Raw genomic sequence first — 16,412 nt, 5'->3', positions numbered from 1 at the left:
AAAAGCCAGCTCTATTGCAAGCCTAAAATGTACACTCGTGAGCCTTTCACAGAAATTTGCTGACCCCTGTGGTCGACAGACTCTAAATGGCCCCATGAGTCACGCTGGTTTTCATGTCTTTATGGAATCCCTCCCTTGAGTGAGTGACTTACTTTTCTTTGTGCTAGTGTTATAACATGTAGCTGTTAAAACTTTGACTCAAATGCCAGCAACTTCAGAAAAGAATTTGGATAGGGGAAAGAAGAAAGTTATTTCATTTAGGAAAAACAATCATTCCCTTTTCCCTAATTTTTAACACACAAAATTTATTTATTTATTTACTTATTTATTTTCTCTCTCTTTTTAAAAATCTTTATTATTGAGATTATTACAGATGCCCCACTCCCCCCACCCACCCCATTGCCTACCTCCACCCAGATCCTGCCCCACCCCAGGCCTTCACCACCCTATTGTCTGCCCATGGGTAATGCATATATGCATATAAGTTCTTTCTTTGGTTGATCTCTTCCTGCACCCGTCTCTTCCCTTGCTCTGATATTTGTCAGTCTGTTCCATGTTTCCATGCCTCTGGTTCTATTTTATTTATCAGTTTATTTTGTTCATTAGATTCCTTGTTCATTTATTTTTATTTTAGATTCAATTGTTGATAGATATGTATTTATTGCCATTTATTGTTCATATTTGTTATCTTTTTTTCTTCATAAAGAAGACCCTTCAACATTTCATGTAATACTGGTTTGGTGGTGATGTACTCCTTTAGCTTTTTCTTGTCTGTGAAGCTCTTTATCTGTCCTTCAATTCTAAATGATAGCTTTGCTGGGTAGAGTAATCTTGGTTGTAGATCCTTGCTATTCATCACCAAAAATGATGGTTCACTTGAAGATAGATGAGAGAACCCGGCTTAATGAGTCTGGTAGGAAGAAAGCAGTGTGGCATCAGCTGGCTCCATGCAGGCAGGCATGGGAAGGATCCATGGACCACTCATCTATACAGACCAGGTGATCCATGTGCATGCAGGGATCGAACGGGGTCCCCATAAGAAAAGTCCGTCATGCAAATCACACACTCCGGATCCTTTTTTCTGACCCACCTTTTCCAGGGTCATAAACTCCTTTGGGCTCATGCTGTATAAGCCCATCCTGTGAACTGTTCTAATTTGCCTCTCTTCAGTCAGCTGAGTCAGGTGAGTCTGGCTAGGTGTTAGATGATAGCTGGGGACTGGAACTTGCTCCTGATGTGACAGCAGCAGCTCCTGATCCAGCTCTATCCCCTCGCCAAAACCAGCCCCATGGTGGAACTGAGGCTCCTGAAGCAGGGAAATGTCATCCCAAATGGGGGGCGGGGTTGAGGCAGTTCCCCATCTTCCCAGGCTGCTCTCACTTATTGCCCAGTGGACATCCTCTAATCTCAAAGAAACCCCTCCCCACCCTGCCCTGGATCAGACAGTCCCACCACCTCAGAAAGTGGAGCCTAGAGAAATTGAAATGGCAATAATAATAGCTTTTGTTATTATCAGTATCACCATTATTATATAACTAATAGATCATCAGTAACTGTTTTTGTCCTGTCCTTAAAATGTAAACACCTGTTAGAAAGAATTCACCATGAGTTCCATTAACCATCAAGCCTAATGGAGTTCCCACCTGCCACATGTAAGATTATTTATGGATATATGAGAGCCTTCCCTGGAGGCTGTGAAATACTGTCCTGAGGAGGCGACTGATGCCTCAGTGAAGACCAAGCTATCATGCACTTGACTGCAACTCTAAAATTTTCTTACTTTGAAATAAAATAATTTTCTGGCAATGCTTTGGGACCTATATAATTTTCAAATAAAAATGTATCTTTATTACAAAACAAAAATCTGTAATGTAAAGAGTCAAAGACTTCTATGGTTCTTTTAATCTTTCTGCATTTATTGTTTTAAAAAAGTAAAAAATAGAGAAGCACAGAGTAAACCTCCTCTTTACTCAATAATCACTCACTTTCCCCACCTTCCACACAAAAAATATAACCCTGGTTGATAGCTGGCATGGGTCCTTTCAAGCCTTTATGACCCTAAGCATATATATTTCTGAAATAAAAATGGAACATTTTATCCAACTCTAAAAATGCATTTCTTCCCTACTCAATGCTGCATAGCTCAGCCAATGGCATATACATCACTCCTGTGAGTACACATGGAGTCACCTCCTCTGTTTTGAAAGCTGCGTGGAACAGGGACAGATCCAAAGACAGAGAAACAGCATCAGACTATCAATCCCCAGAGGGAAAGTAGGAGAGGGTGGGGGTAAGGGGAAGAGATCAACCAAAGGACTTGTATGCATGCCTATAAGCCAAACCAATGGACATGGACAACAGGGGGATGAGAGCATCAGTCGGGGGCTGGGGGAGGTTGGGGGTTAATGGGGGGATGAGGACACATTTGTAATACCTTAACCAATACAGAAATTAAAAAAAAAAAAAAAAGAAAGCTGCGTGGAATTCCAGTACTGGCTGTTCCACAATTTCCAAACAAATCAAACAATCATTTGCCAACAATGTTACAGGGATTACTCTTGCACACAAATGTGTGCGTTGTTCTTTCATTAATATCCCTGGAGGACAAATTCTTAGAAGTAGATTGTTTTTTAACCTAGCACTACTTCTGAAAATGAGCTGTAGTAGAAAGGGCAATAACCTGGATTCAGGAGCCCCCAATGTAATGACACGGCTCACCACTCACTCTTGGACACCTCACTTGATCTCTCTGAGCCTCAGTTTCCTCATCCATGAAATGAGGATACTAATCCCCATTGCTCTATTGCTACAGAGATAATTGCAATAAAAATGCAAGAGTGCTTTGAAAAAAATGAAGAGCTACCCAGATGGAGGAATGGGTGATGGTATTCTCATTAGCCTTCAGATATATAAGCCTGGGAGTGGTTATGAAATTCTCTACATGAATTTAATTAACTTTAAATTTTAAACCATGCCGGAATATTCTGGGAGTAAGGTGGTAGGTTACTGCCAGGCTGTGGACTCCAAACAAACATGAGATTTTGATGGCAGAGACTCCAGAGCTTGTCTGCAAACATCCAGAGAGCTCTTGGCCTGGACTTACCCTGGGGCCTCAGAGGCTGGAAGGTGGCCAAAGGCTTGAGGTTCTAGAGCAGTGGTTCTCAACCTTGGCTGCACATTAGAATCACTTGGGAATCTTTTAAAGAAACAGAATTTCTGGAGGATGAGGCCCAGAAATCAGGATTTTAAAAAGATTCCCAGGTGATTCTAATGTGGAGCCAAGGTTGAGAACCACTGTTCTAGAGGCTGGTTTTGATGGGCTCTACAGAGAAGCTTAATAATAATCAGAGCCATCTGTGGGGGGCCCTGACCAGAGTACACCAGGTGTGAAAGGCCCATTTGCCATACACATACGTGAAAGCAATGACTCAGCAGTATCACTATGTTAAAGGCCTGTTTGCCATACACATGCATGAAGGCAATGACTCGGCAGTATCACTATGTTAAAGGGATATTTGCTATATGCATGCATGAAGGCAATGACACAGCACTATCGCTATGTTAAAGGCCTGTTTGCCATACACATGCATGAAGGCAATGACTCAGCAGTATCAGTATGTGCACTGTGCAGGTGCACTCTTATATAAACCACCTGTTTTGTGTAACACTGATGTCACTAACTGCCAACAAGCCTCTTTTGTTTGAGTTAGTATAAAAGGTGCTACTGAACAGCTGGTGGCTGGCAGCTTTGTTTGCAATAAAGTATGTCCCATCTGCCTGCGGCTGCTCTTCTCTTCTTCCAGTTTCCAGCTCCCAAGGAGGTCTGGGCCCTAGCAGAGGGGCTCAGACCCAACACCATCCAACCTGCAAGAGCTTATCCTGGCAGGGGTGCTTTCATCGCCGGAAGCCTTCAGGCAGATGAACCCCACAGGGATCACACAGAGAGGTTTCCTGCAGGAAAATTTGCCACCAGAAGTACTTGGATGGACCCACGTTTTTCTGAGAGGCCAGCAGTCTCCACGCAAAGGTGGGCGGAGGCCCTGGCTGGCACCTGTGCACTGGCAGGGTCCTCTACCTGGCCATCGCTTGCCGTCCTTTTGTTATTTGCTCCCTACTATGTGGCTCTATTCCTCAAAGGTTTTGCCCTACCACCAAGTAAACCACTTTTATTATAAAACAATGAAGCTCCACTCATTTTTATTTATGAAATCAGAGCCATTAAGAGCTTCTTATTTCTATAAAAAAGCTAGGGTTCCTATTTTCAACACCTAATTTGGAGAAATTGATTGACTTGTCAAAGGACAGGCAGCTGGAAAGTAGCCCAGCCAAGGCAGCTTCCCTCCAGTAGCAGAGAACTGGCCCCTTTAGGAGGCCCCTCGGAAGGCCCAAGGATTTTAACTTCATGGCCCCCTTTTTAGGAACTCTGGTTCTAAAATAAAGCACACTGTAGTTAGAAGCGGGATGGGGGTGCTTTCTAGCGACACCAACTTCTGGGAAATTGAAACAGTGACACTGTGCTCTCAGAACAGCTTTGAGGAACCAGTGAGCCCCAAAAAGCTCCATAACTACGGAACAGGGAGGCTTTCATTCTGTGATTGAATGTGGCAGGAAAGCACCTGTGAGGTCCCATCTCACACTTAGTGTGAGCCTCACTGCCTGCTCCTAGAGGCAGGGGCCCGGGTCCCCTCCCTGAGTGGTCTGTCCAGCAGGAAGAGGTTGGGCTCCATCCTTTCTGCTGCCTCCTTGAGGAGCCTCAGGGCAGAACTGCTGGGCGGGGAGAGCCAAGTGATCCAGGAACAAGGACACTTCCTCAGGTGGGAGACTCACGCCGTAGTAAGTCTGGACTGCTGCAGCAGATGAGGCCCTTGGTGTCATCTTTCTGTGATGTTGTCCAGCCCCTGGAAGGATCTGTCTGCATCGGTGCCCGGGCAGCCCATGCAGCCCCTCCCACACAGAGCCCAGGGAGTCCTCAAATCAGTGAATCGACTCTGAGCACACCTTGCCCCTTCTCTTTACAGAAAACCTAGGTGCAAAGAAAGTGAATGACTAGTCCAGCATCTCCAAGCTAGATTGGCATGAGCAGGGCCTTGGAGCCCCTGGTCCTCCCTGGAATTCCTGAGTGCAGCAGACACTGCTCCTCCTGGATTCTTGGAGCGTCAGACCTCAGGCAGCTGGAGAGGCCCACAGCCTCCTCGTGCCCTTCTCAGAACGCTGACCAACCACAGCAGGACTGCTTCCCGCTGTCGCAGGCACATGCTGTGTGCCAGGCACAGCACTGAGCTCATGGCCCTCACACCTAGGAGGTGGAGGCACAGGTATCTCACTTTACAGGTAGACCACAAGGCTCAGACCAAGGATGCACTTGGCTGAGGTCATACAGGTAGGAAATGGTGCAGTCAGGATTTGAACCCGGTGCTTCCCAGAAAATGTCAGGAAAAGGTAGGGCAATGGTATGCATCATCCTTGCGGCTGGCTTGAGGGTGAAAAAGCTGAAGGTGGAGAGGTGCTTTGTGAATGAAAGGGGCCATACCACCCTGCTACAGGGTCTATGCTCAGCCCTTTCAACCTGGGAGCCCCCACATGTGCAGCCAGGATGCCCCAAGGCCAGGCCACAGCCCACTGGACCAGTGGTTCTCAAACCGGAGCACACCTCTGAACCAGCTGCAAGGGTTCTCATGTGGGGATGTCTGGGCCCTGCTTCCGGCGTCTGATGCAGGGATGCTGAGGCAGGCCCGCCTGAGAATCTGCATTTCTAACAAGGCCCCAGTGATGCAGAGGCTGCCAGTTGGACCACACTTGGAGAATCACTGAACTACATCATACTTCTGCCCCCACTCACACCCCAGCTGTGTCTGGGCTGAGAGGCGGATTTAAACAAACAGCAGCCTCTGGGAGTGAGATGAGAAAGGACTTTGAAGTCAGACCAACTGGGTTTTGACATTTCTAGGTGTGTTTTTTTAGTCTCCATACAACCTTCTTTAACTCACCTAACTTCTCTGAGCCTCAGAATTTTCTAGGACATGCATATGCTAAAACCTTTCATAGAGTGGCTGAGAGTATAACCATAAACCCATCAGGTGCATAGTAGGAGCTTGATTAATCAGCTAGCCTGTGTCTGGCACGCAGTGGCTTCTCTTTGATTTCTGCTTCTCTACCAGGCCTGTGTGTTCTTTAAAAATTAACCCTAAGAGCAGCAGAGGCCTGGTTAAAAAGCCCCCCCTCCAGCAAGTGCCCGTCCCAGAGCCCACAGTAGACACAATAGCGGGGAGAAAGGGGAGCAGCAGAGAAAAGAGCCAGAGGAGAGGGTGTTGGGTGAACTGCCTGTGTTTAACCCCAGGGGAGCACCTTCATCCCTGGCAGCTGTAGGCTCCCAGCTCTGTCTCAGCCTCTGCCCACCTTAGTAGGGCAGGTTGCCTGGGGCACAGGTGCGGGCTGCAGGGTTTTGAAGTTGCACAGGGCCTGGCAGCTTGCTGGTGGGGCCACAGCATCTGCTCAGAGGACTAGGTGCTTGCCCGGTTCCATTACTTACCTCACCTCTGCCACCTGCCTCCCCTGGAGGCTGCCGGAGGGTCCCCGGTGACAGACTGGCTACCTCCTGCCCAAGTTCGAGGGAGATGCGTGGGGCGTGTTGTCAGCGTGCCTGCACACTTGGCCAGTGCCTGTTCTTTCACACAACGCAGGGGATCAGTCCTATAGTGGCTGCCCACAGGCTTAAGCAAGAACCTGCCCTCCTGTATGAGCCTGGCCTCAGCAGAGAGCTGTGCTCAGGGCTGGTCACGGGATTTGAATGCATGCAGCTGTGTGAGTGGCTCAGCAGTGTCTGGAAGACTTGTCTTCTCACGCTGGAGCTTGATGGCCATGGGGCAGACAGTTGGGCAAAGTGGGGAACATCTAGGGCAGGTTGAATGCCAGAGGCACCCGCTGGAACCCAGGTCAGGCCCTGTACAGTTTGCTAGGGTGACTTAAAGAACCAACACTTATTTTCTCACAGCTCTGGAGGCTGGAAACCCAAGATCAAGGTGTTGGCAGGTTTGGCTTCTCCTGAGGCCTTTCCTTGGCTTGCAGATGGCCACCCTCCTCTAGCTGTGTCCTCACGGGGCCTTTTCTCTGTGCAAGTACATCCCTGCTGTCTCTCTCTTCTTCATCTTTTAAGGACATCAGTCATAGTGGATTGGGCCCCACCTTATGACCTCATCTAATCTTAATTACCTTTTTAAAGGCCCTGTTGCCACACAGTCATACTGGAAGCTAGTATAACATATTAATTTGTGATTGAGGTGGGGGCACATCTTGTCCACAACAAGCCCTACTGCCTCCCACAGCCACAGTGCGGACGTCCTGCCACAGCAGCTAGTGTCCTTTCTCATGAAGCTGAACATGACCAGCTCTTGAGCTGGAGAAGCCCAAGGAGAGCCAAGGGGCTGGAGCCGCTGCAGGGCAGGCCGGCCCACACCAGCGAAGGGAGCCAGCAGAATGACAAGTGTGAGCTGTAACTGCACCTGGTGCCCCTGCCCCTCACGCACATGGCGACTGCTGCTGCATTTCAGCCTTCAAAACGCACGCACAGCCTTTATTGCAGTCAGCCCTAACCAAAAACATGGGGAAGGGGACTTGGGGAACATAGCTCATCCTAGCCAAGCTGACGGATTACAAAGCCAACATAGTCCACCCCTTGTCAATTTAGCATTTTCATCCATCTCTTTCAGCCGCACCTAACAAGTCAGGCTTCCATCCATCACAACGTGGCTGTTTCACACACCACTGGGGACGTGCACACTTCTTCCCATCTTTAGATGATGGTCATTCTTCTAGCTCCGTGGTTGGCAAACTGGGGCTCGTGAGCCACATGTGGCTCTTTGGCCCCTTGAATGTGGCTCTTCCACAAAATACCACGTGCGGGTGCGCGTACAGTGCGATTGAAACTTCGTGGCCCACGCGCAGAAGTCGGTTTTCGGCCTGGGCGAGTCTATTTTGAAGAAGTACTGTTGATATTTGGCTCTGTTGACTAATGAGTTTGCCGACCACTGTTCTAGCTCATCTATGTTCTCTCTGATATCCTGTCAATTAAATACTGAGATATAAGGTTTAGTACTGTAAGCACATCTTATGTTAGATGGTAGGAGAATAGGAAAGAGGTAAAAAAATTAGTTAATACTGCCCTGGCCTATGTGACTCAGTGGTTGGAGTGTTGGCTCATGCACCAAAGGGTTGGGGATTTGATTCCTGATCAAGGGCACATACCTGGGTCAGGGCCCATGCAAGAAGCAACCAATCATGTGTCTTTCTCACATCATGTTTCTGTCTCTCTCCCTTCCAATTTCTAAAAAAAAATCACTGGAAAAAATATCCTCAAGTGAGGATTTAAAAAAGATTAGTTAATACATGTGCCAGCATATTCATACAAAATAGATCCAGATACAGAACCATGAACAGGCTCATGAATTTCAGAGGAAAGGTGGGGGTTAGGGGGTGGAGAGATTAACCGGAGAACTTATATGCATATATGCAGAGCCCATGGACACAGACAATAGTGTGACAAAGGCTTGAGAGGGGTGGGTTTGGGGAGGAGGGGGTCAATGGGGAAAAACAACAGCAACAAGGGGATATCTGTAATACTTTCAACAATAAAGATAAATTTTAAGAAATAAAAAATAATCTAAAAAAAGGAAAAAATACAAATATTATAGTCCTTGTTTCTGCAGCTGGTCTTATGGCAGTTCATATTTATAATTATCTTCTGCAACTGCCCATCCCATAGTCCACCTGCCCTCAGCAGGCACCTCAGCTGAGTCCCCCCTTGCCTGGCATGTGACCTAAACCTTTCTTCCTGAAGAGCGTCGGCCATCAGCAGGCCTGGCTGACCTGGGCTGTCCTGGTTCCCACTGACTTTTGTCACAGCACGTGGAGTCCTGAGCTGGCCCAGGGAAACTCCTGTGTTCCAGACAGACTCCTCCTGACCTGCACTGTGTGCTTGCAGCCCGATTTCCTCTTGAGAGTCAGGATCAGTCACCCCAAACAGTACGGCGACCCCCTTGTCTGTTGTCACTGGAGTGAGGAGCCCAGGGTGCCAGGTGGCAGTCCCAACTTCCACGTCAGTGGAGCCCTGCTGTGTTCCACGTGGAAGTGTCCCCCATGGGGGCTAAGACCTCTTGACCAGCGGGGCCCAAAGTTGTGGGGGTGGGAAGCAAAATGCTGGCTACAGATCGGATCGAGGGACAGTAGTGAGAGGAGCCACTCCTGTGTCATTTCCCTGAGGCCGGGCCTGTGAATCCTGGCTGAGGGAGGAACAGAGACACACACCAAACCCTGGAGGTCGGTGCTATAGCTACAGAGTTTGAGAACCAGCCGGCCTCCGCCTTTCATCTCAGGGGGATCTCTCTGTCTGTCTGTCTCTCCCTAGTTGGACAGACTCTCTTTAGTCAAGTACTCGGTGCGTCTCCAGGTACACAACACCATCCCCTTACACCCGAGCTCTGCTTTCAGCTGCAGTCCAGCCTCACTGGCCACCAGTGTCAGAGGAGGAAGGGAACTTATTCTTGTTTTTCCTTTTGTTTTAATTTGTTTTGTTACTTTGTTTTATAAACAAAAGAGTAATGAATTACACTTTTCCTGATGTGCCTGAGGCCACCTAATCAGCTTTGGGAGAATTCTACCCTCAGGGTTTCTGATCCTTAATTCAGTGGTACCTTTCTAGTCAGCAAGGAATTTCTCTGCTTCTAGCACTTTCACCAACAATGACAATATTTGCTGAGGATCAACTGAGTGCTGGACCTGACAGCTTCTGGCCACAGGGCTTAGCACTCACAGACATCCCTTGTTTCTCCTGCCTGCCTCAGCCTGGGGGTGGGGCCTGTGGGACAGCGGGAGGACCTGGGACTGAAACCATTGCCCTATGCTGTGAGTGTGAGTTGCAGAAGGGAGTCATGCTGGTTGGCAGCCTCCTGGACAGGGGCCTCCTTGGTGAGGTGATGGACAAGTTGTATGGGGCAATGGGCTCCAAGTTCAGCTGTGCTGCAAAAAGTGGGGAGAAGAAACAGGGGATGCACGCACGTAGGGAACACCCATGGAGTACCAGGCTCTTTCTGTGGTTTCTAGCATTTTTCTGCAACATCCACCATTCAGACATTCCTTCAATAAAACATGGCTTTTTTCTGGCACCTGTTCTAGGTGGGGGTCAGTGCCAGATGCTGGAAATAAAATGACAGCATCCCAAATCCCGTGTGTGCATCCGTTCATGAGGAAGAACACATTCCGTGCCAGGGCGTGGCTGACTGTGTCTGTCACTCAGGTCCCAGCCTGTCATGCTGCCTGCCTTTGGGTGGCCACCCATTGTAAGGGTGCGCTCAAGCTTTCCCCATTCCTCCCCATTCTCCAGGACTGGTTCTTCTCGTGACCGTTATTTCCCTCCGGAGACTTGTCATCATGGAACATGACTTTGTTTGTTGGCCGCGTTGAGAGGTGCTCCTGTGTCTCCAGAAGCCCCCGGAATGCAGTTCCCTAAAGGTAAGGGTGTCATTTGTCTTGCTTGGTGATGGCATTCTGTGGGTCTAGAACAGTGATGGCGAACCTATGACACGCGTGTCAGAGGTGACACGTGAACTCATTTTTTTGGTTGATTTTTCTTTGTTAAATGGCATTTAAATATATACAATAAATATCAAAAATATAAGTCTTTGTTTTACTATGGTTGCAAATATCAAAAACTTTCTATATGTGACATGGCACCAGAGTTAAGTTAGGGTTTTTCAAAATGCTGACACGCCGAGCTCAAAAGGTTCGCCATCACTGGCCTAGAACAATGCTCAAAAACTAGTTTTTGAATGAATGAATGAAAGAAGAGAGGAAGGCGTATTCCTTGCTTCCACCGAATCTGTGCTGTGTTCCCTGACAGTGCCCCTTTGACCAGGAGGAGACAGTGAGTGGTGGAGGAGGCAGGCACCCATAATGTGGCACACTGGGCAGTGTGTGCAGGGAGGGCAGCCATGGGGGAGCTGTGTGCTCCGTTGTGGGGAGGTGTGTTAGTTTCCTAGGGTTGCTATAACAAAATACCACAAAGTTAAGTGCCTTAAAACAAGAGAACTTCATTTTCTCACAGTTCTGGAGCCGGAAGCCTAAAAACAAGGTGTCAGCAGGGCCACACTCCTTCTGAGACTCTGGGCAGAATCCTTCCCAGCTTCTCCATAGCTTCGGTGCTAGCCAGCCATCCTTGCTGGCCTGTGGCTGGCAGCCGCATCACTTAAGTTTCTGCTTCTGTTGTCAGGTGGCCTTCTCCTGGTGTCTCTATCTTCACCTGGCATTTTCCTCTTCTTATAAAGATACCAGTGGATTAAGGCCCACCCTAATGGCCTCCTCTTAATGTGATTACCTCTGCAAAGACCCTATTTCCAAATAAGGTCCCATCCACAGGTCTGGGGGTTAGGATTTTCATGTATCTTTTCAGGGGACACCATTCAACCCATGACAGGAGGTCAGCTTAGTTTGGAGAGATGCAGAAGAGCGGTCCAGGCTGCCCCAGGGCAGACCAGCCTGTGAGGAAGCCTCTGCAGAACCCAGGACAAAACACAACACTGAGGAGGGAGGCAGGGGAAGTGGTGTGATTATGTTGACTGATGGGTGAGGAAACAGACTCAGTGCAGCTGTGTTATGTGTCTGAGGTTCCACGCTGCACAGATTGGAGCCTGGATCTGTGGTTCTCTGCTTGCCTCTATCACAGGTCACTTCCCCATGTCCTCAGAGATGGCAAGCGGCCACTTGACTGAGGTCTCACCATTCGAGAGGAGGTGGAGCCAGAGCTAAGCTGCTGCTCTTTTGCCTCCAGGTGGGTGCAGGGCAATTGCTGGGAAGTCTCCTCTCTCCCCAAGTGGGAACTAGGACCTCCCTGCCTTTCTGCCACCTGTGCTTCTAGCATACACAGCCGGTTCTCCGGGCCTGGCCAACCCCACCTCCTTGGATTATGTTAGTCAAGAGGCCAGCGAGGGACTTGGCAAGGCCTCACTGCTTGAACCCCTTTCTTCAGGGCCGGCCCTGGTGCTCAATACCACAGCCAATGCACTGGGCCCACTGGGGAGCTGATTTGAGAAAGAAACCCTTTCAAATACTGTCTGCTTGGAAGGCAAGGGGTTCGTTCTTGCCAGAGTAGGGCCTGTCCCCTGGCTTGTCCACACCTGAGTTCGCAGCTGAGCAGCAGTGGCGCAAATTGCAGCTTGGCAGACGGAAGGCTCAGCACCTGAGGTTCGCTGGTACGTGAGCTTTCCTGGGCTTCCAGAACCTCAGTATCTGTACCTGAAAATGAGGGTTCTGCTGCCTCCTTCCGTGGCTGGAGATGAAAGTAAACAGCTGTGCAGCAGCGCAGGTCAAGCCTGGGCTACAGGGGAAGCTTGAGCGGCAAATGCTGGGCCAGACCAACTTTCGGGACTGCTGGCCTGGGTGACTGTATTCACACCCTACATCAGTGGTTCTCAACCTTCTGGCCCTTTAAATACAGTTCCTCATGTTGTGACCCAACCATAAAATTATTTTCGTTGCTACTTCAGAACTGTAATGTTGCTACTGTTATGAACCGTAATGTAAGTATCTGATATGCAGGATGGTCTTAGGCGACCCCTGTGAAAGGATCGTTCGACCGCCAAAGGAGTCTCGACCCACAGGTTGAGAACCGCTGCCCTACATGGTTATGGATAGAAAGTGAACTGAGCGATCAATGATGAGAGAGGGAGAAACCAAGATGGCGGCATAGGTAAACACCCGGAAATTACTGCCTCCGACAACAACTTCAAAAATACAACTAAAAGACAGAACGGTCATCATCCAGAACCACAGGAAGGCTGGCTGAGTGGAAATTCTACAACTAGAAGGAAAGAGAAGAGCACACAGACTCAGAGGAGCTACGAAAGTAAAGTGCAGAGGTACGGAGGCTCCGGCGCGCGGGGAAAGGGGCTGGCACCTGAGGACACGGCTGTCTTTTTGAATTGGGAGGGAGTCACATGCTCCCGACTGCTCTGAACTCCGGGTCCGGGAAATCTCTGGGGTCCCAGGGCTCATACGGGGAGAAACTGGACGGTCTGGCAGCAGGCAGAACTCGGAAGTTGAGGGCGGCTTTCCCTCAGAGGTGCTGGCAGCAATTACCGGGACACTGAGACTTGCGGCCCCTTAGGGCAGGGCTGAGAATCAGCCATAGCTGCTTGCTCCGCCCTGTTGATTCCGAGACCCCGCCCCATCCAGGCTGCTGCAAAGGCTTTTGCATATGAATGCCCGGGTCCTTTGCAACCTGAAAATTACCTAACAAATTGCAGCTGGGCCAGACAGACCCAGAACTTCCAAGAGAAGGCCCAAGGCCCCACAGCAGCTTGCATTGCTTCACAGCTGGGCCTCATCTGGGCACCACCAAACCCCCAAAAAAGGAAGGGGAATCTGCATATCTCTTCGTAGCTCCTGCTGGGTAACCTCAGGAAGAGGCTTAATTAGCACCACCTTAGATCCAAGAGCCAGTGTACCCAGTGGTCAGAGTGGGACCATCCAGATTACAACTCCTCAGATTCATAAGGAACACACTCAGGGGGCAGACTCAGTGAGCACCAAAGCCCCACTGAAGCAAGTCTTGCCCCAGAAGGGTGTCTTCAGCACAGAAGTTCTCCCACTGCAGACACAGCTGATTCTCACTGCCAATTGGCCTGGAGGTCAATTCCTCCCAGTGACACCTAAAACAATCAAGGAATAACTACAACAAGACTGTGCACAAAGCCCACAAAGGGGTGCACCAAGGGTGTCCACCTCAGGTAACTGGGGAGGCTGAGCCACTGGCCCTGTAGGACACCTAGCACACAAAACCACTCTACCAACACAGGGAAGCAGACAAAATGCGAAGACAAAGAAACAAGTCACAAATGACAGAAATGGAGGAAAGCAAATGACTGGATATAGAGTTCAAAACCACGTTTCTAAGATTTTTCAAGAATTTTATGGAAACCGCCGATAAATGTAGTGAGATCCTCAAGAAATCTAGTGAGACCCTCGATGTTGTGATAAAGGACCAACTAGAAATTAAGCATACACTGACTGCAATCAAGAATATTATACAGACTCCCAACAGCAGACCAGAGGATCGCAAGAATCAAGTCAAAGATTTGAAATACGAAGAAGCAAAAAACACCCAACTGGAAAAGCAAAATGAAAAAAGAATCCAAAAATACGAAGATAGTGTAAGGAGCCTTTGGGACAACTTCAAGCGTACCAACATCAGAATTATAGGGGTACCAGAAGAAGAGAGAGGGCAAGATATTGAAAACCTATTTGAAGAAATAATGACAGAAAACTTCCCCTACCTGGTGAAAGAAATAGACTTACAAGCCCAGGAAGCACAGAGAACCCCAAACAAAAGGAATCCAAAGAGGACCACACCAAGACACATCATAATTAAAATGCCAAGAGCAAAAGACAAAGAGAGAATCTTAAAAGCAGCAAGAGAAAAAAAGTCAGTTACCTACAAGGGAGTACCCATACGACTATCAGCTGATTTCTCAACAGAAACCATACAGGCCAGAAGAGAGTGGCAAGAAATATTCAAAGTGATGAATAGCAAGAACCTACAACCAAGATTACTTTATCCAGCAAAGCTATCATTCAGAATTGAAGGTCAGATAAAGAGCTTCACAGATAAGAAAAAGCTAAAGGAGTTCATCACCACCAAACCAGCATTATATGAAATGCTGAAAGGTATTCTTTAAGAAGAGGAAGAAGAAAAAGGAACTCTTACCATTTGCCACAGCATGGATGGAACTAGAGAGCATTACGCTAAGTGAAATAAGCCAGCCAGAGAAGGATAAATACCACATGATCTCACTCATTTGTGGAATATAATGAACATCACAAACTGATGAACAGGGACTGATCCAGAGACGGAGAGGTATTGATTGGACTGTCGGGCCTTGGAGGGAAGGTAGGGGAGGGTGGGGGTAAGGGGGAAAGATCAACCAAAGGACTTACATGCAAGCATATAGGTCTAACCAATGGACACGAGCAACGGGGGGGGGGGGTGTGAGGGCATGAGCGGGGAGGGTAGGGGGTAACGTGGGTATAAGGACACATATGTAATATCTTAATCAATAAAAAATATATTAAAAAAAAGAAAGTGAACTGAGCTCTGCCTGTGTCAACTCTTTCTTCCCTACACCTTCCCTTTCCCAGTAAAAAATAAGAACAAGAGAACAGAACTGTCCACATGCATAGAGACCTTCCCTGTACGCATTTCTATCCAATGGACACTAGGCTGAAAAGCATGCCTCCCTGAAATAGGACTCTGGCCTGATGATGAGCCCGAGCATCAGAAAGAGCCTTAATAACAACAACGCAAGGGGCTCTCAGATGGGACTTACGCCGCATACGGTGCTGTGGCCATGGGGAGGGGGCAGATGAAGGTGCAAAAATGAACATGGAGCATTCAATTTAGTACAAGATTTGGGGGAAAGTTTTATGTTTTTTTCTTTCTCATGCCTTGTTTTTTCCTTTTATGCTTCAGTTTGGGTAATTCATATTGACCTGCTTTTGAGTTTTTGATTCTGTAGCTGTAGTTAACTGACTTGATAACTGTTTTAGATTAAAAAAAAATGTCAAGCTAAATCAGTACCCTTATACCCTTATGAGGTGACAACAATGAACATGTAATTAGGTCATTCTTTGCCTGAAAGATGGACATCAGCACCTTGGCCGTCACTGGCCACTCCAAAATTTACAATGAGGGGTCTGTGAAAACATGTCAATTTACAAAATGATGGATGTTGTCATTGGTGAGAAAATTGCAATATTCCTCTCATTCCCCATATCTGGAAAATAGTAAAAATAACATATTCTGCTAATTACTACGATTTTTAAAAATATATATTTTTATTGATTTCAGAGAGGAAGGGAGAGGGAGAGAGAGAGAGAAACATCAATGATGAGAGAGAATCATTGATCGGCTGCCTCCTGCACGGCCCCTACTGGGGATTGAGCTTGCAACTCGGGCATGTGCCCTTGACCAGAATTGAACCCAGGACCCTTCGGTCCACAGGCTGACGCTTTATCCACTGAGCCAAACCAGCTAGGACTAGGAGGATTTTTAAGAAGAACAAATCATAACTAACAATTATTAGGCATATGCCAGGCACTGTGTTAAGCACTAAGTGTTCTCATCTTTAAAATGGGCTCAGCTCCCTCTCTGCACTGTGGTGGAAAGGCACTGACATTATGAGTAGTATCACATGTGTAAAAGTGCTTTGCAATGTGAGGCACTGTTACAGACTATGAGAGCTAACAGAGACTGGGGAGATGATTGGACCCGAGTTCTCACTCCACTGGTACATGAGAAAGCTCAGAAAGGTGATAACACCCAATAGTTAGAGTAACAAAGTTGGAACCATTCATTCATTTTTTTTCTA

The 16,412-nt window shown here is 47.9% G+C and overlaps 1 pseudogene; it reads right to left on the bottom strand.

Annotated features, from left to right (window-relative positions):
- Positions 1-901: 901 nt before the first annotated feature.
- On the bottom strand, positions 902-1,367 carry LOC102434464 (annotated as a pseudogene).
- Between the last annotated feature and the right edge of the window lie 15,045 nt (positions 1,368-16,412).

This window comes from Myotis lucifugus, unplaced genomic scaffold (genome assembly GCF_000147115.1).
Source record: "Myotis lucifugus unplaced genomic scaffold, Myoluc2.0 scaffold_21, whole genome shotgun sequence".
Taxonomy (NCBI): domain Eukaryota; kingdom Metazoa; phylum Chordata; class Mammalia; order Chiroptera; family Vespertilionidae; genus Myotis; species Myotis lucifugus.
The sequence above is the reverse complement of the archived record's forward strand: the minus strand, read 5'-3'. Positions and strand labels throughout refer to the sequence as shown.